Below are 25,617 nucleotides of genomic sequence, written 5' to 3'. Positions count from 1 at the left end.
AATGATTATTAAATTAAAACTCATACAGTGATCTAGTTGACTTGAGGATTGAACCACTTGGGCTTAACACCAATGTTGAAGTTAACACAATTGAACTTCATGTGGAAGAGGAAAAAAACAAAACAATACTCTCAATTATTTTGAGAACTTAAACCACAAAACTAGTTTAATTACAAAGGAAATAATCATTCATCTCTTTTTGTTATCATCCGAATCTCTTGCACATTGATTTCAACTCATGGAATATCCAACGCCACATTTCTCAAGGATTCAATTGCCACCAAATGTTACATTTCCCTAACTTGAAACATGAAGTTTCCAATAACATGGATGCCAAGGTGAACCAGACGAAGCTGATGAAAAACCCTCTCTTCATTGCAGGGATTACCCATCAACATGATAAGATTCAGAGAGTTAACAGTTCACACCATTGGGGACCAAGGAAAAGATGATTACAGGGAAGCATAACTGCATTTGGAAGACCAGCAAGAGTCATTATTCATAGCAGGAATTACTAGGGAAGAAACGTTGCTCATTGCGGAGATCGAGAGTGGAATTGAGTAAGCAGGTAAAGGGGCCCTCATGGGAGTTAAGGGGGGAGTATCGTGCCCACAAGGGGATGAAACAACAATGCCTAATGTAGTAGGTAATGAAGGCATTTTATCAGTATCATAGATGGGATTCGAAGTAACAACATAGACGCTTTGCCTCTTACCATATTGCCTCAGATATTCATTTTTTGTAGAGGCCGAGAGTGTATGATTACTTCGCCATGGGGAAGACCTGGGAGACGAGAGGGAAGCGAATCGACCAGGTGCCGAACGAGGGGAACTACCACATGAAAATGGTTGGGAAAGCAAGTCTGACAAGTTCATTGGCTGAGGAGACGGGGAAGTGGGCTTCCAATAGCAACCGGATTCTTGCACCCTGTGTTGTTGCGGCAACAATCCAATCAAATCTAGGTCCTGCCATTGCTTCTGCAGTTGATCACAACGCTCCCGCGTATTGTTCTTAGAAGGCAACTTAGAGCGAACAGGGCATTGAGATTTTGCCATCCCTTTCTCTGAAACAAAGGATGCAATCTTAACTTCACCCACAGATTCTTTATCCTCCATATCCTCTTTAGTCTCTTCTTTGATAGTGAACAACAACCTTGGCCCTCCCAACACCCCCCGCATATAGAGGCTATCATTGCTACTAATAACGCTGGGACTAACTGGAAAAAAAGTTACTGGAATCTCTAGGTCTGATGCCTCCCATATCGAGTGAGAACCCAATGAACCCACCAGTCCTTCATGAGTGAAGTTGAAGCCTCCCTCCATGGATTTAGGGACGAAATTAGTGATCCTCCTATTCCAAGGACTCCGACACTTCTAGTAAAATAAGGGGGTATTCTAATGAGGCGGAGGTAGGAGGCCGAGGAGCTATGGCGCAGTGGGAGGTTGAGGAGTTATGGCACGACCTGGTTTTGTGTTTGGTTTGGAATTCAAGCCGACCACATGCCACATTCATTGCATTAACGTGCTGAGTAGGGTCGCCTGGCTGGACGGAGGATGTGACCGATCGGGTCCGTAAGAATATTTTGAATCTGACGAATTGTGACAGTCAAATTAGAAATGGAGCGCATCGGAGGGGTTGGAGGAATGTTGACTGGAGCCGGAATATTTTCCGGGTACGAACAGAATCCGGGAAATTCCTCTGCCTCATTAGTCTACTCCTATATATATTCCATGATAATGCACACACATTCTTTATTATCCAAACGATTTTAACGATTTGATTTCCTAGTCTCGCCACACAAACTAAGTTAATGTGAGTGAATCCTGGTCAGATATTTACCCATTTCAACAGTTTTATTATTGCTCCACTTTAAGATATTTTATCATTACACCACCATTTTTATGAAAATTGTATAAAATTCCAGCGTGTAATTATTGATCATCCTGACCGGAGCTGCATGAGAAAGAGGGAAGTGGAAGTATTTTATTTTGTCTAGGAAAATCAGAACTTTCTGATTTCATACACTCATGAACCTAAGTTCGAATTCAAGGTCGAATTTTGAGAGGCCTCATCATCTCATTGTCTTCATGATCAAGAATGTGCAATTCCACACCCAAATCATTCATACTAAATTAACAATAGTACCATACACTAGAAATTAATGAAACTTACTATTGAATGAGTACAATATAGACTTACATGGCAATGATAGACATACCCTGATTCGACACTTGCATTAAACGGATAACGATGCCGAGAGTTCAAGAAAGAAAAATGGACAAGAATGGTTGTCATATGCCCAAGCTTCATCTTAAACACACTTTTTCATCCACGCTCCTGCGCTGGATCTTCCATCACTATTCCCTTTGCATGCTTCTGTATCTCGCATTTCAGCGCGTCGTTATTCTTCTACATGCAGCTCTTGAATTCCTCTGGCTTTAGCGCGTCATTATTCTTCTGCATGTAGCTCTTGAATTCCTCCATCTTCAGCAGCTCTGTTTAGTCAAGGACTATGAACAACCCCAGATGGATATGCAGAGGATGATTATCCTCCGTCATATTGATTACATGCCATATCTCGCTGCTTCCTTGCCTCAGAGTCTTTATAACCTATGTGTCGAAGGGTAAATCGTTGATGAACAAATGGGTCTGTTCTCCTGAAGAGCTTTCGTATTCATACATGGCCAGTTACCACGTATGTGTTTGGTTTTCCTTTCGAGGAAGACGGTATTCAACCAGTTTTTTAGGGATCTCAGTGGATGATCGATTCTCAACAAAACTCTTGGGGTCCGGCGGAGTCACTCCTTGGCGGTAGTCTTTCAACCACACGAAGGGGTGCAGCACCACCACCCGATTTCTTTTCATCAATACTTTCAAGTGTGGACTACGCCTAACATTCCATACTTAGTTTATTTTTCACTTTCTAAGTATAACATTCATAAGCACAACGAAAACATATATTTACATGTTCTTCATCATCATTATTACTTTACACATATGCACAGTGAAAATATAACGGGAGGGGCAACTCCCTGAAGATGAGTTTGCCCGTAATAATAATGACAATACTTTAATTTATACAAAATTAACACTTGGAGAGGAACCCCAACTTCCTGCTCACAAAATCAGTCAATTTTCTCAATCGGCCTATACACCGTGCAGCCTGCCCGAACTGTCGTTCGGAGGTGCCTTCCCTTCACCGGGTCGGGTCGCCCAAACACTAATTGTCGTTCAGTAAAACTCATAGCCTACTCGCACGCCCACTGTCATTCAACACCGCCACCGAACTCTCCACTATGAAACCTTGCCCAAGGTGTGTCGCCCACCCGGCGCACACCCGCAACCTGGTCATCCGACTGTTCAGTCATGTTACCCATCTTGTGTCACCCGAACCCTCCGTTCACGTTGTCGCGAGCGCACCGCCCACCCAAGTCATTCACTCAACCCGCGCTCGACTCGTTGCGGGTGCACTTCCCAACCGGGGGTTGCCCTGCCTAACTTGTCATGGCGCTCACTAACCAGCTCGCTTGCCTATGTGTTGTCTACCCGCTCGCCTGCCTACGCTCATCTGCCCGCCTGCCTATGCTCATCCGCCCGCCTGCTTACCCCCATGCAGCTCGTCCACCCACCTGCCTGCCTACGGTTCGCCTGCCTGCCTGACTATTCAACGCTTTCACAGCTCTTCAAGCTTGGCTCTGTGATGTGGTCTTAGACACCCTCCTTCACTTTGCCCTCGCCTTATGCGTCCAACCTACAACTCACCTCTCTTCCTTAGCTCGCTTGTTAGAGTTGAAGACTTCGATGATGACTTCTCTCATCGCCTATGTATACCAACCGCCATGTCTAACTTGTAGGTTGTCCTACCCAGGCCAACCTATCCATTTGGCCAACTCGCCCACGATGATACGTCAGCTCGCCCACTTCGCCCATCGGCCTGCCCACACCATCGCCTCGCCAGGTCCACATGCCCAGCTCGCTTGGTATAAGGCGTCCTCTTGTGAAATTCACCATACTTAGCCGAATTTCCAATTCTTGGTTTTTCGACACCTTCATTGGCTTGTCACGCTCATGCCTCAAACACCTTTAATAGACCGCCCTAACTTGTCGCACTTCTCCAACTCGTCCCATTATCGCAACAAAACGTCGCAACCAACATGCCTGCTCGCCAACTCGTCGCACCGTCAACTCATCGCTCACCCGGCTTGTCGCACATAACCAAGAGCGCTCACCCAACTCGCCGCACATCGCATATCGTGACTCGTGGGCTTGACATACTCCCCCGCTTTAAATGGGTTGTCATCCTCGACAACTCTCCACCCTAGCAACCATCTATCACCAAGACTGCCAATCAACCATCGTCGCAAAGTGCTACCAGCTCCAACACCCAAAGATGCCCATACTGCCTGCCTTTGTTCGAATGTCACCATAACCAAGAAGTCTCCTTAATCCATGACTTTTGTCAGTCTATATATTGCAAACATCCCTACAACATAAATAATACAACTGTCTCCATCATGTATCGTCCATCATGTGAATCTATGCATAATACTCCATCCAAAAAAACATCTTAATCGAAACCAAGATATCTAACTGACACAAACTCGGTGCACTTCATGCCCCCATGTCATCGAACTAGATGGGCAGCTAATCCAACCATAGTGCTAAACCCATGAGAATGTACCTTCTCCATGCCACCATCAGTTGTTTCTTAGCATCCTGTCACAATCTCAACTCGATCAAGAATCTGTCCTTAATAATCCATGCTCAGGTCCATGGTGTCCCCATCTCATCTGCAACATGTTGTCCATGATGCTAATGCCAATGTGCTGTTATGCAGTCGCATTCATCCAAGCATCATCAACCTGTCAAATAAAGAAGCCTTATCTCCAAGGCCCCTTGTCAAGGTGGTGCATCCCTTCTAGATGTTAAGGCCACTGCCCCAACTTGCATCTAAGGTTGTCTATCGAGAAAGGAGGGCCAGGGAGTTCCCTCCTTGACTCTCATCCACCCATGTATCCGATTGATGTTGTGTCTTCAAGTACTTGTGCACAGCCTCAACCTCCTCATGTGTACAACCAAGCTTACCAAGCTTGTCTTTTGTCAACTGAAATTCATATCTGCCCATGGTATACCTGCAAAACTCCACTACGCCAGCCGGATCTCTACCTGTGTAATCTTCCCCAACCACTGCCATAGAAGAAGTATTCGAACTCCCTTCATCTGCAACTCCATGGTGAATATCTTTGGTAAAATATGCTCCTGTCAAGTGCCTCAAGATGTGTGAAATCGATTTTCCATCTTCATCTTTCCTTCTAGCCCTTGCAACGAAGTCTACTAACTTCCCTTCCTTCGTTGTTCAAGTCATACATCCAAGTCCTCTTTGCCCCACATTGTCATGCTTCAAATTCGGATCTTTTGGATACAAGTTCATAGAAGCCATCCTTGGTCTATATCCCAAGCAACTACTCCTATTCATCAGAACCAACAAAGTTCTCCCTTCAGTTGTAATCAAGAGAATGTCTCGGTCCACCATTGGTATGGCTTGTGAAACTCTCAAAAAATCTTTCCCCAACACCAAAGAATGATCATCCAAGTCCACGATCCTCAAGTCCAAATTTCCAAACCAAGAGCCCACTCTCACCTGAGTGTTCTCCATCACACCAATGACAACTTTCATGGTAGATTTTACTGCTTTGAAAGCACTCCACTCTCTTTCCACTTTATCTTTCTTCCCAAAAGACTTTGTTGCTTTCTTACTAAGGAAACTATGTGTAGCTCCCGTGCCCACCAAAGCTGCAAACCTTTTGCCATGTATGGTTACCCACACAAAGCTCAGCTTTAAGGCATCTCCATCCTCTTCCGGCTTGATCTTGTGTCTTACTTCAACAACTTGGCCTCATAAGAGTCTATCGACCTGTACTTTGACCTGACTTCCTTCTTAAGGTACTTCAGTTCCTTTCTTGGCTCATCTAAGCAATTTGATCCTAGTTCTGCTTGAGTCCCTTCAAGCTTTCCTTCCATCAAATCCTGCTCAAGTGTACCAATCAATCACACATTGACTCCTTCCACTCGAAGTGAACTAAGTATCCGAACATTTGGTTGTATGTTTCGATGATAGTCCCTAAGTCTGTCAATGTAATCGAGCTCATATTGCTATATCACAACGGTCTTTCTATTAAGAAAGTCCTTCTTTATATCATCCTCAAGCTCCTTGACTTTAGCCTGCGCCATGGTGCTTTTCTCCCTCAACCGAATTCTTTCATTCATGAGTTCTTGGAGTCTAAGATCACCCTATTGGATCTCCTCTTCAAGATCCTTGAGTTCATTAGTCTCCGCATAAAGATTATTCAAGTCTTCCCGCAAATCTGTTATCTTGCTTCCTATATGTAGCAAGGGTTCCCACTCTCGTACAAAAGCTTCATAGCATCTCTGTGTTTCTCCTTTCCAATAATTAGTCATGTCTTCAAGTTTTTGAAGTGCCCTTTCAACCATCTTCATCCATTCGGCAAGCCTTCGTTACATGCTTCACCTTCAACAGTCATCAGTGTTCAAAACCCAAAGCTTCAACTAACATACCAAACCCTGCAGAAAACAGCCTTGATATCACCTGTAAATCCGGTTCGACTGAATCAACCTTTGATACCAACTGTCACGCCCCTACCCTGCCGGTAGTCTTTGAACCGCACGAAGGGGGGTGCGGCACCACCACCCGATTTATTTTCACCAATACTTTCAAGTGTGGACTACGCAAAACATTCCATAATTAGTTTATTTTTCACTTTCTAAGTATAACATTCATAAGCACAGCGTAAAACATACATTTACATGTTCTTCATCATCATTATTACTTTACACATATGCACAGTGGAAATATAACGAGAGGGGAAACTCCCTAAAAATGAGTCTGCCCATAATAATAATGAAAATATTTTAATTTATACAAGATTAACACTTGGAGAGGAACCCCAACTTCCTGCTCACAAAATCAGTGAATTTTCTCAATCAGCCTGCACACCGTGCAGCCTGCCCGAACTGTCGTTCGGAGGTGCTCGCCTTTCACTGGGTCAAATCGCCCAAACACCAATTGTCATTTAGGAAAACTCGCAGCCTACCCGCACGCCCACCGCCGTTCAACACCGCCATCGAACTCTCTACCATGCAGCCTTGCCCACGGTGTGTCGCCCACCCGGCGCACACCCGCAACCTTCTTGGCCGACCGTTCAGACGTGTCGCCCGTCTCATGTCGCTCGGACCCTCCGTTCATGCTGCAGCGAGCGCACCGCCCACTCGGGTCGTTCACTCAACCTGCGCTCGACTCATCGCGGGCGCACGGCCAAACCAAGGGTCACCCTACCTAACTCATCGCAGCGCCCACTAACCAGCGCGCCTGCATATGTGTTGTCTACCCACTCGCCTACCTACGCTCGTCCACCCGCCTACGGCTTGTGCGCCCACCCACCTGCCTGCGGTTCGTCCGCCCGCCCGACTATTCAACACTTTCGTGGCTCTTCAAACTCAGCTCCGTGCTGCGGTCTCAGACACCTTCCTGCACTTTGCCCTCGCCTTATGTGTCCAACCTGCAACTCGACTCTCTTCCTTAACTCGCTTGTTAGACTTGAAGACTTCGATGATGACTTCTCCCATCCACATGGTTGCCTATGTATACCAACTACCATGGCTAACTCATGGGTCAGCCTGTCCATTCGGCCAACTCGCCCACGATGATACGTCAGCTCGCCCACTTTGCCCGTCGGCCTGCCCACACCATCGCCCCGCCGGGTCCACAAGCCTAGCACGCATGGTATAAGGCGTCCTCTTCTGAATTTCGCCATACTTAGCCAAATTTCCAATTCTCGGTTTTTCGACACCTTCGTTGGCTCGTTGCGCTCGTGCCTCAGGCGCCTTTAACCAACCGCGCCAGCTCATCGCACTTCTCAAACTCGTCCCATCGTCACAATGAAACGTTGCAACCAACGCGCCCGCTCTTTGACTCGTCGCACAAAACCGGGAGCGCTCACCCAACTCGCCGCACATCGCATATCGCGACTCATGGGCTTGACATGCGGGGTTTCGATGAGAAATTTCATGACCTTGCTGTTCAGATTGTCGACAAGGTCTATGGATACGGTGCGTCATTTGTTAATTCGCCTCCTTTGTTGTCGAATTGTTGAAATCCACGACGATGTTAGAAATCTCGGAAGCAGCGAACATGAATTCTTTCACGCTTATAGGAGCCCGTAAGTATGTCGAGTCAGAGCCCACAAAGGTCATTCTTAAGCCGTTGCTCAGGGTGAATTTGTAAAAGGGAGCATTGTTGGCATTTACAATTATGAATCTGTATGTTTTTCTCTTAACCATCATGTAAGGCCATGCCTTGTCGTTCACTATGATTGCATTTCCAAAATACTCTCGTTGCTTCAAACACATCACACACAATCAATCAAACACCCAAAGCCTCTATAAATTGAATTCAGTCAGCCACACAGAGGGATTCTATAAATTGAAATATTAATCAGGAGAGAACAAATGTATATATTACAATTACTTGTCATTGGGGATGGATAGAGGGGTTGTTGATTTCTGGTAGCATCGGATGTGCTCCGAGTCTCAAATTTTGCAGGAAAGGTTAGGCACATGTATTCCAAAGAATCTAGAAAAAGTTTTGGGAAATTCCACCTAAAAACAATTGTATTAAAATAATTAATTATTTTTAAAGAGTCCCTAAGTCAAAACTTAGGAAAATAAAATAATTAAAGGGTATTAATATAAACTTAACTTGAAGACGAGGATCAAGCATAAATGATCTTAGACGTTGATTGGATTCTAATCTGGGTTGTTGAATGTCAACGCGGAGATTATTTAAGGAGGCTTGAGGGTCATTTGGAAAGGCACACAAAGAGTTCAGAAGTTCAATTTTTGGAAGCAGAGCAGAGGAGTTGCCGGGGATTTTCGATAGTGGGCTATTGCAGTGAGGGGCAGGGATAGTTGGGTTGGAGTATCTTCTCTAGGACCCAGGATAAGCATCAGAGAGGCAGAGAGACACCAGGAGGAGGCATCGCAGACCCAGGAGGGGTTGACACTGGGCCAGGAGGGCCCATGGAGAGCTTGACACTAAGTCAGGAGGGCTCATGTAGAAGAAGCACAGTCTTGCAGCAAAAGTTCGAGTTTTCTTAGGGAGTTGACATTTCTAGGTCGGGAGGGCTGGAAACTGCGCCAGAGCGCAAATGTTTCCCAGTTGAGCTGACCCAGAGCCTTTGAGGATGACGCAAGGCCTATGTAGGGATAACCGGGGACAGTTGGTTCAGCTGACAAAACAACCGGGACTTGCCAGGTAGAGTGAGGTAATCTCACTAAGTTTTTCTGCTAGTTTATTTTCTCTATAACTAAATTGTCAGAAGGGCATCCAGAGTTGTATTCAGAAACTACTGCATAATAATAAAAACCCTCAGCACTACACCGCTTTTTTCACATTGGGTTTTTCCGGGGACATTTGTTCAAAAAATACTATGTCACTTGTGTGTATCTTTCTCTATTGTTCTATTCTTTTTTTTGGGCAAATTAATTAATTAAGTGAAGACTGCAGTTGTATTAGCTTTGTTATTTGTTGTTGGAAGCAATAAATAATTTGTTTAAGTAATTAACAAATAGGAGAAGTTTAATCAATTGCTGCAATAGTTTATTCAAGTAGGATTCTCGAATTTTCACAGTGGTTGCCCGTGGAGTTCATATAAATAGACCCATCTGTAGCAAGATCTGGTCGAATACGATAAGATTATGGTCATATTCAGGGCTAGACAGGAGGCTTAGGGGATTTTCCACCTTGGGATTCTGAATCACATAAGCGCCAACTAATCCCGCTAGGAGATTAACTTTGGTTAGTCTGAGGGCGTGATCATGGTACCAGAGATTTCTAGGATGTTGAATGTTTTTATAGTGGTAGCGAGCCTTCTTCGAGGTTGGGCTAGTCTCCTTGAATTTGATTGTGAACCATGCCAGCGAGTGCCCATTACTCTCAGCCTCATGGATGCCACCGTGTAGGTGGACTACGCTGGGGATTTCGCCGAGTTTGGGGCGGGTTGTCCTCAGGGTGCGGTCCCATGGCAGAAAATGGTGGGAGGGAAGATGGTTTCCCACCTCATGAACGTAGTGATGCCTTGGATGGATTCGAGAAGATAAGATGGGTCTGTGGAAGGAGGCCAGCCGTGGGTTTAATCAAAATAAAAGAGAATGCATGAAGTCATGCAAAGAGTGAATAAAAATATGAGAGAGAAAGATAGAATCATAGAGGCGTGGAAGGCGCTCACTGCAAAGAGCTTCACTAGATGGCAGTCACACAACAAATGTTCATGGTTGAATAAATGAATGATTTTAGTGACATCCATGAGTTTGAGCAGCTTAAGGGACCCAAAGAATAACAATCTTAACTCACTTTCATATTCATTTTGATGTCGGATCTTTTGCTACGAGTCTTGACTAGAAGGCTAGCAATCTGATTGATCTTATCTTTGTCAAATAGATGATGCATGTTGTCAACCTTGTCTTCATATTCCTTTCAATGTGGGATCTTCTGCTATGAGTTTCGACTAGAAGGCTATCAGTCTGATTGATTTTATCTTTGTCAAATATATGGTGCATGTTGTCAATCTTTAGATTGTTTTCTTATTGAATGAGGATATCATTATATGTTGCACACTCCATGACAAAGTGTCATTCAATCTCCACCACAACCTTATGGCAGAAAATGCAAGTTCTCTCTTCCCAAACTTCCTTGGGGATCTTCCACCTATCAATCTCACATCTAAGATGATGTACCCCTGTCCTCAACTGTGCCACTAGCACCCTTGCTTTTCCTTTAATTTTCGCCATGGTCACAGGTTGGATTGAACTTTTTGATCTAGTGTGTTTTTTTACGTCCATTGTACTTGGTCCACAAATTGGATTGGATAGATTGTACTTGGTCCACAAGTTGGATTGGATAGAGAAAAGAGAAAATGCACAGATTGGGCCATTATTTTTTTTAGAGGAAAAACACACTGACTTTTATTTATATTAAAGACTAATACATACAAACTGAATAAATATTTCCATACTTCATATCAATAATATCAAAAACTGAAAAATGCGAAGAGACAATAATGCAAATTATCCATATATACTTATAGTAATAGCGAATATCCCGATTAAAAAAAACACTGTAAAAATAAGATTGAGCCATTGTTGTGACCGGGGCAGGGCGACTCACAGGCAAATTATAACATTGGGGCATTGTGAATCAATGAGACATGTTCGAAAGTTTGAGACATGTAGATTTAATGGTCAAATTTAAATTAATGCCCCTTGAAACTTTGGGTTGAAATGTCACTAATGGGTAGTGCATTTTTTTAAGGGCAGAGGTGGACTTTTTTTTAATGCTTTGCGAATAGTTTTATTAAAACTGTTTCCATGCTTTGAATTTTTATTAAAAAATATCTCTAAGATTTGAATTTTGGATTCAATAAGGAAAGCTCACACAAAACAAATGATTTACACTTTGGGATGAGAAGCAAAACAATACTATTTAATTGAAACGAAGCATGGCCATTCAGTTTATCTCAAAATACTCAAATTTCAGATTTGTTTGTTTTAAAATTATAGTTTATTTTGTGTGTTTTAAAATTATAGTTTGTTTTGTGCATTGCCATTTGGTTTCTTTCAAAATATTCAAATTTGTTTTAAAATTATAGGTTTTTGTTTTTTTAAATTAGGCTTTGGTTTGTGAGTTTTTTTTTTAATTAAGTTTAGCGAATCAACTTGTATATTGGATGGGAAAATAATTTACTTTTTACTTATAGTGAGATGTTGGAACCCCTCCTCATGAAGTTAAACCCTGACAATTTATTTATAATTCAAAAGTAAAAAGATCAAATTAATTAAGGCTATCTTAGGAGGGTCTCTTCCAATATTTTATGTGGTGGGGATCACAACAAATTTACAATGATACTTTTAGAAGCCAAATAAGGCATATGTAACATTATGGAAAATATAGGAACATATAATTCTAGATGCATGCTAATGAATTATGAGAGGATATAGTAAATATTGATGAAGTATATTATAAATTTTGGTAGATTTGTTTAGAATTGATTTTTTCCATATATCATTGAATTTTAATCCAAATTAAAATTTGAACTTGGTAACTATGGTATATGGTGTGATGGGCTATTTATTACAATCTCACTATGCTCATTCATGTGAATATCAATATCATGGGTGTCTATTAAACAATCATGCTACTAATAAAACTATAATTTTTTAAATATTTTTAGAAAACATTAGTGTATATATTACTATTTGATTAAGATTTTTCATTATTATTTCTTTTTTATTCCCTGTAAGTGTTCAAGGCCTCTATTGACCCAAAACATAAAAAAATAGGAATCTCCATATTTATCTTTGCTTAATTTGATATGTATTTTCTACTTATTTATTTCAAGGATGGGAATCAAGAATGAGGAGTTTTGCTAATGTTTCAAATTGACATGCAAATCAATTTGACAACCAATGTCCACTCCAAAATGAATTGAGTTTGAATTTTGGTAAGGGATGTCATAGACAATCTTTGTACCTCAATAGGTGTAAATACATCTTATCATTTGTGGTGTGGGATGAAGTTTTCTCACTCTAGATTTAAGGTGATATATGCCACATGTACCATTGAGATTCCTTTGAAGGTCATCGCCTTTTCAATAGTTGTTAGATTATTAACTACAATAATAGTTGGATGTTAACTACACCAACTATCTTATGTGGATAGTTAAAAAAGGCTAGCCAACATAGAGTCACCCACATCAAATACATAAGAAGATTTTTAAATTGTATGTCATGGTTCACATAAAAAAGATAGGAAATTTCATATTGAATGTCATTGTGAACATAGAAAACATGTGCTATATTATATTACATGAAATCACCCCCATTACATCTCTATTAAACATCACCTTTATATATACAAATTTGTAATTTTATAGAGTTTAAAATATCATAGCAATATATGGTTTTATCTACCATCAAAAAAAGAAATAATCACTCCATTTTGTAATGCATAGTCATCCTTAAAATGAGTAAAGTGTATGGAATATTTATCTACTATCAAAAAGAAAGAAACAGTCACTCAATTTTGTAATGCATAGTCATCTTTAAAATGAGTAAAGTGTATGGAAGATTCAGGTCTGGGTGAGATCTATGAGATAACTTTTCTAAGACAATATTTTTCAACTACATTATTTTTTGGAGCAATCAATATGTTCATGAAGTTCTTTCCTTATTTAATGTTTCCGATTTTTCATTGGCTTCTAAATTTATTTACACAATAGCTTCATTATGTTGACTTCTAGCTTTCTTTCGATTTCAACATTATTTTCTATGTATCATTTAGACTATGAGATATGTGGTCGTAAAGAAAAAGACTAATACATAACAAATTGGTATTTAATGGTTTAAATTATTGTAAGTTTGTTTAGGTTTCCACTTAAATTTAATATGTATAACTCCTTTTAAAATTTTCAATTATTTCAAACTTTCATGTTAATTTTTCAATATACATCAAAATAAAAATATCAATTTTCATGAATATCCAAGTTTCAATCTGCCACTAGGGAAACACCATTTGTTGATCATTAACTAAAGTTCAAGTAATGTAAAGTAAAAACATCTAATACTCATAAAATACTAGAACTACCATATACTAGACCACAAAAGGAAATAAAACGGTTGCTAGAAGCCATAACATGATTCGAGAATCTGAAGATGTAACTGGAGTTGTGTCTTGAGTATTGGTACCTGCTAGAGAAGGGACAATTATGTCACACTAAAGGTGGCTTTCCAAGTGATCTAGTAGGGCATCCAATCTAGCAAGACAGGAGCATTGGTATAATTGCACTTGCTTCATTTCATTCAAAGAAGAGATAATATCATTGTGGACTTCATGCTTTTCCTTCAAGACCCTACCCAAAAGAGTTTTCATCTACCAATGAATGGTGATGGAGCTAAAGTACCACCTAATCTGAAATATCGAGCAAACTTGTTAATGCTATGTAGTCTCCCTCATTAGTATTAAAAATATGTTTAGAATTGTCTCATTTAACCAAAATGTGAGGAATTATGTGTCAAGTATTAGTGTCTTTTATGAGAAATTCATGAGGTTAATTAGTTGTTTAAAACACATATATAGCAAGTAAAATGTAGAGAAATAAAACTCATCAAACTCATAACACAAAAAGATGATAAAGGAGTTCACCCCTCCTTGGACATGCTTCAATGGCTAGGCCCTCTTTGGATTAATGATCAAATCTCTGATTACATGCACCTATAGTGCTCCGACGGATTTGAAACCTGCTCCATTGGATTCAAAAGACCCAAAAACCCCAAAAATGACTCTCCAAGCTCTATAATTGGACTTCAGCTGATCTAGGCTTGACCTCCTCTCCTGGTGGCCCTAGGCTTCCATAAACTTCAACGTAGAAAAATCACATACATAAGTATCTTTTTGCCTCTAAAACCTATTCCATTGTGTTCAGAGCATCCAAATCAGCTAAGAATGACTTTTTTTGAGCCCAATTTGGTCGAAAATTACAAAAGCTACGGCCAAAACAATTTCCCCTAGGAAAACTACACTAAAACTGGAGAAACTCCAATTAACTCCGCCAAATTTGGAGTTAGCTCTGGATTTGTTGGCTCCGCCAAAAGATCCGCCAACTAAAACTTGCTAAATTAAGGGCTAATCATGGCTTAATTAGCGCTAATCCTCTGTGGTTAAGGTTTAATGCTAGCGGTTAAGTAGAGGTGGTCACATGTGGAGAGTTAAGGTTAGCGTTAACTCCCCCAACTCCACGGTTTAATACTTTAATTACAATGTGCGCTCATGATATGTTAAGATACATAGTTGTGGTGTAATGGTAAACCATGGGGCTTGTGTAGGTGAGGTCATGGGTTTGACTCCCCTGGCCTCCATAAAATTTTAATTGACCTTTGAGAGGTTACATGGCGACGTTCGTGCTTGCCACATGTCAGCCTCTCATTAGTCCACCCAATACACCATTGACCAATCACGCATCGCCAAATGTCAAGAACCCATTGAGTCACTTGTGGGAATATTTCGAAAATATTCCAAGGAATATTCCTTAGAATATTCTTTTTGTTGACTGGGTTGTACGGATGCCTAGTCAACATCCCAATCAGCTTGTACCAAAATTCATATGTTTGACCAAACGATTAGAACGCTCTAACTTTCTCATACAAACTCTGTTTTGAGTGAAATGAGTTGCGTTGGGATCGTATAGCCAAGACAGATGTTGTTGTTCAGGTTTTGATCAATGCTGATCACTTTGATTTTTGAGCAAATTTTTCCCCCCTAAACCAGATTTCGATCACTACCTCCATCTTCCTCTGGCATGACCAAGGCCAGGAACTGAATTAGCTACCTCCTCTTGGATTTTCAAACATGAATAAGCTTGTTAGTCATTGGTTGTGAGGGCTTTAAGTTGACATATTTCTTTCAGAATTTCAGGGGGTGTAATAGAATAGATGATGGTTGCAACCCCTTGGGCATGGGCTTGGGCACGAGGCATGCCCTAAGGGCTTCTGATCCCATCCCCTTGGTGATTTTGCATTCGACATTAGGGTATAATGCACTAGAAAATAAAAATTCAAACTAAAGAGCTTGTGCACATTATAGAAATTTTGAGGTAAAAAATGAGCCTCAAAACAAAAATGTACAACAAAAATCAACTTTATAGGAACCAATAAGTTTCAATATGATGATGTCAACCATGGGGATGATTCATCATTTTTGGATTAAAACGGTATATATATATATATATATATATATATATATATATATATATATATATATATATATATATATATATATATATATATATATATATATAACTATTTTTTCAACTCGTATTTTCAATTTATCTCCCTATGATTTTACTCAAATTTCGAGCAGGAGCGCTCGTTGGATGTGGAATTTAATTTTGTTTCCAATGAGTACCCATGTTGCATACTTTCGATAGACTCTACTATATGAAAATTGTGAAATGCTATCACATTTTTCATGTAGTAGGGTCCATCGAAAGTATGCAACATGGGTATTCCCTAAATGCAAAATTAGATTTCGCATCCAATGAGTGCTACCGCTCGAAATTTGAGTAAAATCATAGGGAGATAAGTTGAAAAAAATATTTTCTTTTTCTTTTTTTCCCTTCAAAACTGGATAAGGTAATCTAATCTTACTTTATTATTTTTACTCTTATTTTATAATATTCCTTAGGAGTCTCATTAACCTCAAAATTTATCTAATGCAACAACCCATGATCTAGAGGAATAAGATTGAGTAAACTTGTAAGATGCACAAATTGTAGAATTTTACAAAACCTAGCGGGCAAGGCCAATATATAGAGAAGATAAAGTAAAAAGAAAAGATAGATACAATTCCTATGGTAGGGCCTGAAACACATCAAGAGACACCAAAATTCCGACCACGACTCGACCCAGTTGAACTTGAAGCCAAGCAAATGAGCATCCACAAGCGAGAAGAAAAAGTAGAGAATAATGTAATGAGCCAGAGAGATAAGGCAATACCCTGAGTTTTCCAACCCACCGAACCTGACACTACAAAGATGTGCGCTCTAAAAAAAAGAAAATGTCACTGCCTCTTACAAGTCTAAAATCGTAAAATTTGAAATCTCTTCCTTCTCAAAATCTATCTCCTATCCATTGCTCCGTTACCAAAATCCATAATGTGGACCACCAAGCCTTGAGACAAGTATAGCTTACATGCTAGAGCAAGTGAATTCTAATTTAAAAAATCATATATTTAAAATTCTCATTTTATTAGTCCTTGCCCAAAGCGCCGGGCAAGGACTCTTGTAATCGAAATGCTTTGAAAAAAGCGGAGACATTAAAAGAAACTAAGATTTAAATGTAATTTAGCCAAAATTTCATTGTACATGCGTTTCTAGCTTTTTCTCGCCTTCTTCTCAGCCTATTAAAGACTGCCATTGTTTTATGTTAACCACTCAAATTTTTTTAGTTCTTATTTGGCCTCTTCCCGAAGTCGATAGCCAAGAAACTTTGGCTTAAAATTAGATTTGATGGTTTTTTTTTTTTTTTTTTTTTTTATGGCATAATTGAGTAATGCTGGGTTGAAATTAACTTCTGCATCCAGGCTGATCTATTGTATTAACTGTTGCATGCAGGCTGATTTGTTGTTAGTGCATGCTACTGATCTGCTGGTTTGTTGTTTCCTGTTATGCCTGACACGTTTATTCTTCTTGTTCTGTCTGACACGTTTCTTCCGTCGCTTCAAATTTTTTCTATATGGCAGCATGCTAGGAGCTTCTTAATTTTAGCAACGTTCTTGATATCAATGGAAGTTTAGTACTCCTGGAAGAAAACCTTTGGTAGAAGCAACTAGTATCTTGAACTAGCCTTGAGCAAGCCAAGATTTTTAAGAATAAATTTTCCCTTTTTCCTGCTCAATAATGAGGTTCGAGGTTTGAGCTAACCTCAATCCAGCATACCACACATACCATATTCCCAGAGATACATTTTTGTGGCTCATATATTATTCTCAGTTAACATGAACTTATAATAATCTTATATTGTAAACAGAGGCTTGTAAGCACAACTTTCAATCAACACAACTGCAGGCCATCATTAAGATCAAATCACAATTTTAATCTGAATAGATGAGGAGTATATTGTACATAGTTGATCACTGAAATGCAATGATTTTTCTAGATTGCCAAATTGGCAACATAACAAACATAGTTCTTGCAAAAGCAGGGTCTTCATTTCATGAGGGGAGATATTTGAATCAAGGGATAATTGGAGTGGTATGGAAATGAGATAGACCTAAAATGGTTGTTTACACAGACTCTATTTGATTTCAATCACTCGGGGTTGGTTGCTCCTTGCTGCAGAAGGGGCAATCAGCGCAGACCTATGAATGGGGTAGGAGAAATATTCAATTACTCTGTAAATCTTAATTTTGACGATATGCATGTCAACAGTTCTACTAGCTCTTAGTTTTTGTAACATGCATCTTATCATTGTTAATAGACTTTTCAACAAATTTAAATGATCATTGTTTTTTTATGTTCCATTCTTAAACCAGTCATATGTAACATAATTACAATCTATTGCTTCCTTTAACCTTGAAATATGTAATTACAATCTATTGCTTCCTTTAAGCTTGAAATATGTAAGAACCTCCACCTCTAGAAATATATGCTTTTATTGTTGTTTGGTAATGAAACATTCTAAACCAATTCATGTTCCTCCACCACAAGCATACATAGCATGTGCCTGACTGCAAAAAAGGAGTTATCCTTTTCCATGGCTTTGCTTGGGCTAAAATTATTGATTGTTGAAATCCCTATATTTTTCCTTGTAGCTGAAACCTTCTCAAATATGAACTTTGTTAGAGTTGCAAGCACCTGTTGAGGCACCAATTCAAAATGTACATGCAGACATCAACTTGCTTGAATTACTAGCCTAATCTTATGACAGTCTGGTCACTTCACTTGACATTCTACCTGAGCAAGGTGAAATTAGCAATATCAACAATAAAGGAAGTGGTTAGCATGTCGCTTCTTTATCGGTTCCAAGAGCTAGTTGAATTGTTTGTTGATATTTAGTGATGAAACAACCTCTTTGTCATGTCTTAATGGTCCAGACTAAGCAGTTGATCCAGGTGATTCACTAAGTCACTTAGGTAATCTTAAGAATACTACCACAAGTTTAACCTTCTTCCTTGCTCTCCTAGTGTTGGCAGAATGGTGAAAATAGCCTCTAAGTATTATGTATTGTGCCCTGGTACTAATATTACTCTATTCATTCTGGCCTACCTATTGCTATGCCTACTCCAGGTTCTCGCATGGCCTCAAAGCCATAAGCAGTATTCCCAAAGACGGACCCGAGAAAGTTATGAACTGGGACTTAATCCAGCTGAAGTCTGGATAGATCATAGTCATCTGTTGAATGGTTGATCAGACGGATATCGCGTTGGAAGGAGCTCGAGGTTTAATGCAGAAAACAGACGCAATGAGGATTTATATAACAATGTTAAAACCTCGTTGAATTTCGGCCATCAAGATTGTCCGTTGAATGGCTGATCGGACGGATATCGCGTCGGATGTAGCACGAAGTTTAATTCGGAAAACGAACGCGATGAGGCTTTATACAACGGGAAGTTCTAATCATCTTGACCGTCCGTCGGTTGACGGATTGGATGGTAATCACACGGGAACATGTGAAAGGGTTATTGGCCTGAGCGGACCCGATATGTTATCAACGCGGGTTAAGAATTATTTGGGTTCCGGCCATAAACGTTCACATAAGGACCGGCGGTGATTGGTCGGGTTTTGTGGAAATCCACCGTTTTGAAGGCTTCTGATATATATATGTGGGCCCATAACCCACAGGTCCACGTAAATTATGTAAAGATGCAGCTTTACTGTGTAAAGCAGTTTTGCTGGCATCAATTTAGGATTTTGAAAGCTAGCTAGGGGTTAGAGAGCGAGAAGATGGTATCTTATCATTGCTAATAGACAACCTCCTTGTCATGTCCTATAATCAAACTTTAGACTTACAGCTCCCCCTTGATTGTCTATTTGACATTAGGCAAAACCACAATACAGAGTATTTGACACTGACAGAGACTAGCTACTTTGCAGCTCACCTTGTTTTTATTGTTTACTAAATCAAATTATCCGATGAAAATGATGCTTTTATGACTTTTGTTTTCTTTGTTAAGCTTTTCAAAGACAGAAATAAGCCTAGCATACTAGACGAGAGGATAATTAGAGCTATAATTATTTTGAAGTTCCGTGCATTTAGAAAATATAAAAGCGAGAGAAGAATTAGAGCTATAATTATTTTAAAGTTCCGTGCATTTAGAAAATATAAAAGTGGGAGATGAAGGTTGACTTGTGTTATATAAAACTATCATCACTTCAATATATTAGTGGATTTTAAGTCATTGGTTTCAAAGTTATTTACACACATGTTGTAAATATTGGTTAGTATCTGCATACATAACTTAAATGGAAGAGAATCAAAGAATTTCACATTAAAAAAATCGAGGGAGTGATTTTAAATATAGCTTATTTCAAAAATGGATATAAAAGGATGGAATATAATATAATCTTAATAAGATTAGTATTTTAAGTGTTGTTTAATTATCATTTATTTTAAAGTTTATGGTTGGAACTTGGTGAAATATTTTTGGTGGAATTCTGTTTTTATTTTTTGTTTAAATTGTGTTTTTGATTGTATATATAGATTCAGCACTTTTGGGGCACTTAGATTGTGGAGAGTCCACCAATAAAATTTATAATTTCAAAAAATCTTTATTGAACACTCGGAAAATTTTATGAGAAAAAAATGTACTAAAAAAATTTCAAAATGCATAACAAATAAACTATGTATTAAGATGAAGAGTAATAGGGAAGGAAATGATATCCTCATAATATAATCTTAATTTTTTTAAATAAATATATTATTATTAATGTATATATATTATTTTTTAAATTGTAAAATTAAAATGATAATGAAATAATTACAAAATATTATGTTTTTAATAATCAGTTTTGGCAATAATATAGAGTGGTTTTTGCAAACTCTTGTAATGGCTAGGGTTTCACCTTAGCTAGTCCTACCTTCCCCTAGCGAACCTCCTCACAAACTTCTGCAGTGTGGTTTCCACAACCCACTGAACAATTGCAAATTCTTGTGATTCAGCAAAGAAGTTAGTCTCTCTTAACTGAATGACAGTTGTTTATGCAAATTCTTCTTCTCAAGCAATTCAAGCCAAGGTTTTGTGCAATGTCATGTTGAAATCGTGATATGTTCTTCTAATAGTCCAAAAAGCCCCTACTTTTAATGTTCCCTTGGAGGAGGAATCCTTTGGATGTGATTTTTCTTTTTTTAGATCAAGGTTTGATCTGCAGATTTAATGGATTTTGGCCACGGTTGACAGATCTCCACAAATGGATTTCTGATTCGTGGAAACCTCTATTGCCTGATTACCTGAATATTGACCCTCTAGCTTGGGGCTTTTTTGTTGTTTTCTTTGATCATCTTGAGGATAAGAAGGTTATTCATACTTCTAAGCCTGGTTTCTGGGGTAGTGTTAGTCTCTTCATGCAGCCCTTGACTCCCACTTTTGATTTAGTTACAATATCGATCTCCATGACTCCAGTTTGGGTTAGGCTCCCAAACCTTCCCCTGCATCTTTGGAATCTCTCATCGTTAACTTCTATTGGAAATGAAATAGGAAGAAAAAAATGTCGTAGTTTAAAAAGTTAATTTTTTTTAAGACTGCTTATGCTTAAATAGGCATGGCGATGGATTTTAATAAGGCTTGTCCTTCCAAGATAAATCTAACGGGTCTAGATTATGTTTGGGTTCAGAAGCTTGAAAACTTTTGAATTCAGTGTCAAGCATGTTACAAAATAGAGCATGTAATTAAAAACTGCTCCAAGCGATTGTAGAATAATAAAGTCTAGAAAAGTAGTCGGAGGCCTAAATGGTGGGAAGGAGCTTAAAGCGAACATTATACAACATACAAGGAAGAAGAGGCCTAGGATAAGGAAGAAGTAAAAGACAACCAGGAAGAAGTTCTTGTCAAAGACGATCCACAGGAAGAAACAAAAATTAGTCAAGAAGAAGTGCATGTCAAAGAGGATCCTTTGGACTCAGCGATAAAGGAAACCCATTTTTAGCTAACCCTTGTGAGCGTTCGACCCCCCTCTGAATCCTTAGGAAATAAGGTTGGAAAAGCAATTTCTTGGGTTGATCAAGGAGATGAGGAAGAGCCAACTAATAGATACAAAGACATAAATAATTACTCATAGAAGGGTGACTTCTCGAATTTAGCTGAAAATACTGGTTGGATCCATGTTCAGAAAAAGACCAAAAATATCTCGTCAAGGAAAACAAGAAATCAATCAAAATCAAACTGACAAACAATGACATATAGCATATAAACTTATTTGGATTTGAGAGTATTCTGGAAAATCTTTAGCTTGAAGAAAATAATTTGTTTGTATTATGACATTCCCACTTGAGAATTTGAATTGAACCATTCTAGTCATTTTCAAACCCAAAAGAAAATATTTGAAAATATTTGCAACACTAAAGAAATATAATGATTTTAAACCTAATCTCAAATATCTTTTTTAATATAAAACTTTATAATTATATTTTATTGAAAGAAGATATTTAATAATAAATTCTCATTGTTTAAATTTATACCCAACATAAAATAAATTTAAATTTTCACTATACCATAAATAAATAAAAGAGTTTTATGGAATACATGGTTTCCTAGTTTGTTAATAAAAATAAATAACTTCTATTGTGCACTTGTTAATGAATATAATTATTATTCTTCATTCTGTACGCCTATCTATAATGGCAGTGGTAGTGATGATAAAGGTGCATTAAATTCAAGGTTAACATTTTATATGGAGACATTATAAAGCTCAAGTTTTCCAATCATTTTAAATTCCATGTTAACATTTTATATGGGACATTATAAAGCTCAATTTTTCTAATCATTTGTGGTTATGAAACACCTCAATTTAAGTACCTCAATTCTGGGCTTTAATAAAGTTAAAGTTGAGAGAATAATTATTATGTTATATATAATTATTTTATTGTTTGAATATCTAATTTTTTTTTATTTTTTTTGACAGAAATGGTTAGTTTGATATATTGATTCTTGGTAGAAATGCCTCAATTCAGATTACAAAGAGATAGGTAGATCTCAGATTTCTCCTCGGCCAGGAACCAATTGGCTTCCCCACTAGTGAGCCTGCGAATTTTGCAAACTATATTACGAGTGATCTTCTCTATCTTTCCTAATTTGCAGATACAAACAAACTGCTCCAATAAAAGACAGTAAAACATTTTAATCAGACAGTTAAGGGATGGGATCCCAACCTTCGTCTCCGTCTCTTAGAAGAACTCTGAGAGGGAGGAGAACCGCTTTATTGGCTTCAGCATCAGCTTCTTTGTTGTTGTCTCTCTTAACATGAAGAAATTCCAGACTCTAAAAGGAATTTATCAGGGATCTAATTCTGCTCAACAATCTTGATAACCTTAAATCTGAAGGAGAAGAGTTGTCCATAATGGCCTTTATAATAGACTGGGAATCCCCAAATACAATTGCCTCTTTGATACCCAGAAAAATGAGCTACTTGAGTCCCTGGAGAAGAGCCAGAGCTTCAGCTTGAATGCTGGTATTGAAGCCCATTCCCCAGGCGTATCTCAATTCAGTTCCGCCCTCTGCACTTTTGACTACTCCACCTGCTCCAGAAATACCAGGATTGCCTTTTGCTGCCCCGTCAAAAAAGAGAGCATTTCTTGCCTTCTTGATGCAAAACTCAAAGAATTCTGCAGCCTTAAGGCGAATTTTCCAGTGTTTTAGAGGAGAGGGATGCCTGGCTATATCAGTGAAGTGGAGATCAAGAGAAGTGCCCCATTCAGCATCTTGTTCACTAAGATCTGCCCCATCTAGCTGATCTCCCAAACAGTCTTTTAGATGGCTTTTAATTTTTACCCAGGTAATCTTGGGATCGCTCTTCTTGTCTCTGAATATCCTTTGATTTCTTTCCAGCCATATATGCCAGCAGATTAATTTGGGAAGGGCGAGCCAGGCTTCTTTGATATGAGCATTCTGAGGAGTGCCACCCGGGTACATTAGCTTCCAGTTTGAAAACAGATCAGAGCAGCGATTAGGGGGGGGGGAAGTCAATGCTCCATGGGCTTAAGGCCTCTTTCCAAAGTTCAGCAGTAAAACTACAAAGGAGCATTAGATGGGAGGCGTTTTCTTCATTTTCCCCACATAGCGAGCAACGAGAGGGCCCCTAGAGGTACTCTCTAATTCAGTATAGAAGAAATGTTGTAATATAGAAGAGATGTTGTAATGTCTTGTCTTATTCTGCTAAGTAAATATTTTGACTCTATTAAATTACATACAAATCCTAATAAAATTAGAAAATTAAAAAAGAAAAAATAGTAATAATTAAAATAAAATTGAGGTAAAATAGTGAATTCACTTATGAAGATTTTTGGAATCTAGGTTTTTGACAATCCATGTTTTTGCCTATGATGTTTTTATGTAAGCATATATATGTGTGTTGGGGGGGGGGGGGTGGTGGGGGGATACCCATCTAGATCTATCTTAACTCCAAATCTATCAAGCATATAGAAAGATCAAATCGCTTTTCACTCTAAAAAAGGTTTGTACCTCAAGAGATTTGAACAATCCTATGGATGTTGATAGATCCCAAGTTAAGATGCATCCAGCCTAATAGTTAATATTGATATGTAATTGTAAAGTTTACATATATAAATTAACAATTATAATGGCAACTTAAAAAATTGACTTTGTATCATACAAATAAGATTCTACCTAGCCACTCGCTTCTAATTTTAATTGATATTTAAAAAACAAGAAAAAAACACAATCAATTATTATATGTTGTCAATTAAAAAAATCTTATTAATGATACATTAGATATCTATATATATATATATATATATATAGAGAGAGAGAGAGAGAGAGAGAGAGAGAGAGAGAGATTATAGTTTTAGACTTCAAATGAAAAAATACCATGTTTTCCATAAAACTATAGGGGAGAGCCTTCTATTGTTGTGCAGGGACCAATACTAGTTATAGTACTAGTCCCACACATCCATCAAAAACTATTCATAAACCATCAAAAAGATGCACATAAATACTCTATATTAAGTTATATAGGTTATCTAATTAAGTCCAAAATGGACCCACATATTGATTGGGCCAACAAGTGTCAAACACCAAACTTTAACATCACAAGTTGACAAGACATAATGTCCCAAGTACCTCCAGCTCTGGATTACCAAATAAGTCAAAATGCACTACAAAACATTCCATTGAATTCTATTCATGAGTACACTTATCCCATCAAACAGTCACCCAATGATTTCCACTAGAGAAACACATCCCATTGCTCAGTAACACCTGCACAAGAATAGGTGAAATGTGTGTCAACCATATGTACATGTGTGTTTCACCATTTAACCTGTTGAAGACAATAAATGACAACATTCAATTCGGGAATTAGTTCAGAAGATGCAATAAATGACACCAACTCTTTCAATTCAAGTATTAAACACACCAGCCTTTTCAATTCAAGAATTAAACACAGGAAAGCACAAGGATCAACCATGACAGATTATCAACCATTTGATCATGTACAAATCAATCCAAACCACATATTTTAATTTGGGAGATGGAAATCCACGCCAATCTTCCCTACCAAAAAAATTCTATATCAAAAAACTATAAAACATCAACTCTTATTGATTTTCATCAAACATTCATTCTAGTCATCAGCTGTTGGAGACATATAATCAGAGTGTTCAAACATTGTTACATTCATTCTATTCATCAGTCGCTGGAGACATACAAACATAGTGTGTGCACAGTGTTACATTCATTATATTCATCAGTTGCTGGAGACATATAGGTTTGTTTTTATTGAATATTGTTATCATTTTTGTTGAATAATGTTATGGAGA

General features: G+C 38.5%; 2 pseudogenes; both read right to left on the bottom strand.

Annotated features, from left to right (window-relative positions):
- Window positions 1-452: 452 nt before the first annotated feature.
- On the bottom strand, window positions 453-1,707 carry LOC149181232 (uncharacterized; annotated as a pseudogene).
- Window positions 1,708-2,045: 338 nt separating this feature from the next.
- On the bottom strand, window positions 2,046-10,866 carry LOC149181231 (multicopper oxidase LPR2-like; annotated as a pseudogene).
- Window positions 10,867-25,617: the final 14,751 nt, after the last annotated feature.

This window comes from Pinus tabuliformis, chromosome 3_2 (genome assembly GCF_031772625.1).
Source record: "Pinus tabuliformis cultivar Carrire ecotype Pingquan chromosome 3_2, CPIR1, whole genome shotgun sequence".
In the NCBI taxonomy this organism is placed as follows: Eukaryota; Viridiplantae; Streptophyta; class Pinopsida; order Pinales; family Pinaceae; genus Pinus; species Pinus tabuliformis.
Note: the sequence above shows the minus strand (reverse complement) of the source record. Positions and strands in the feature narration are given on the sequence as shown.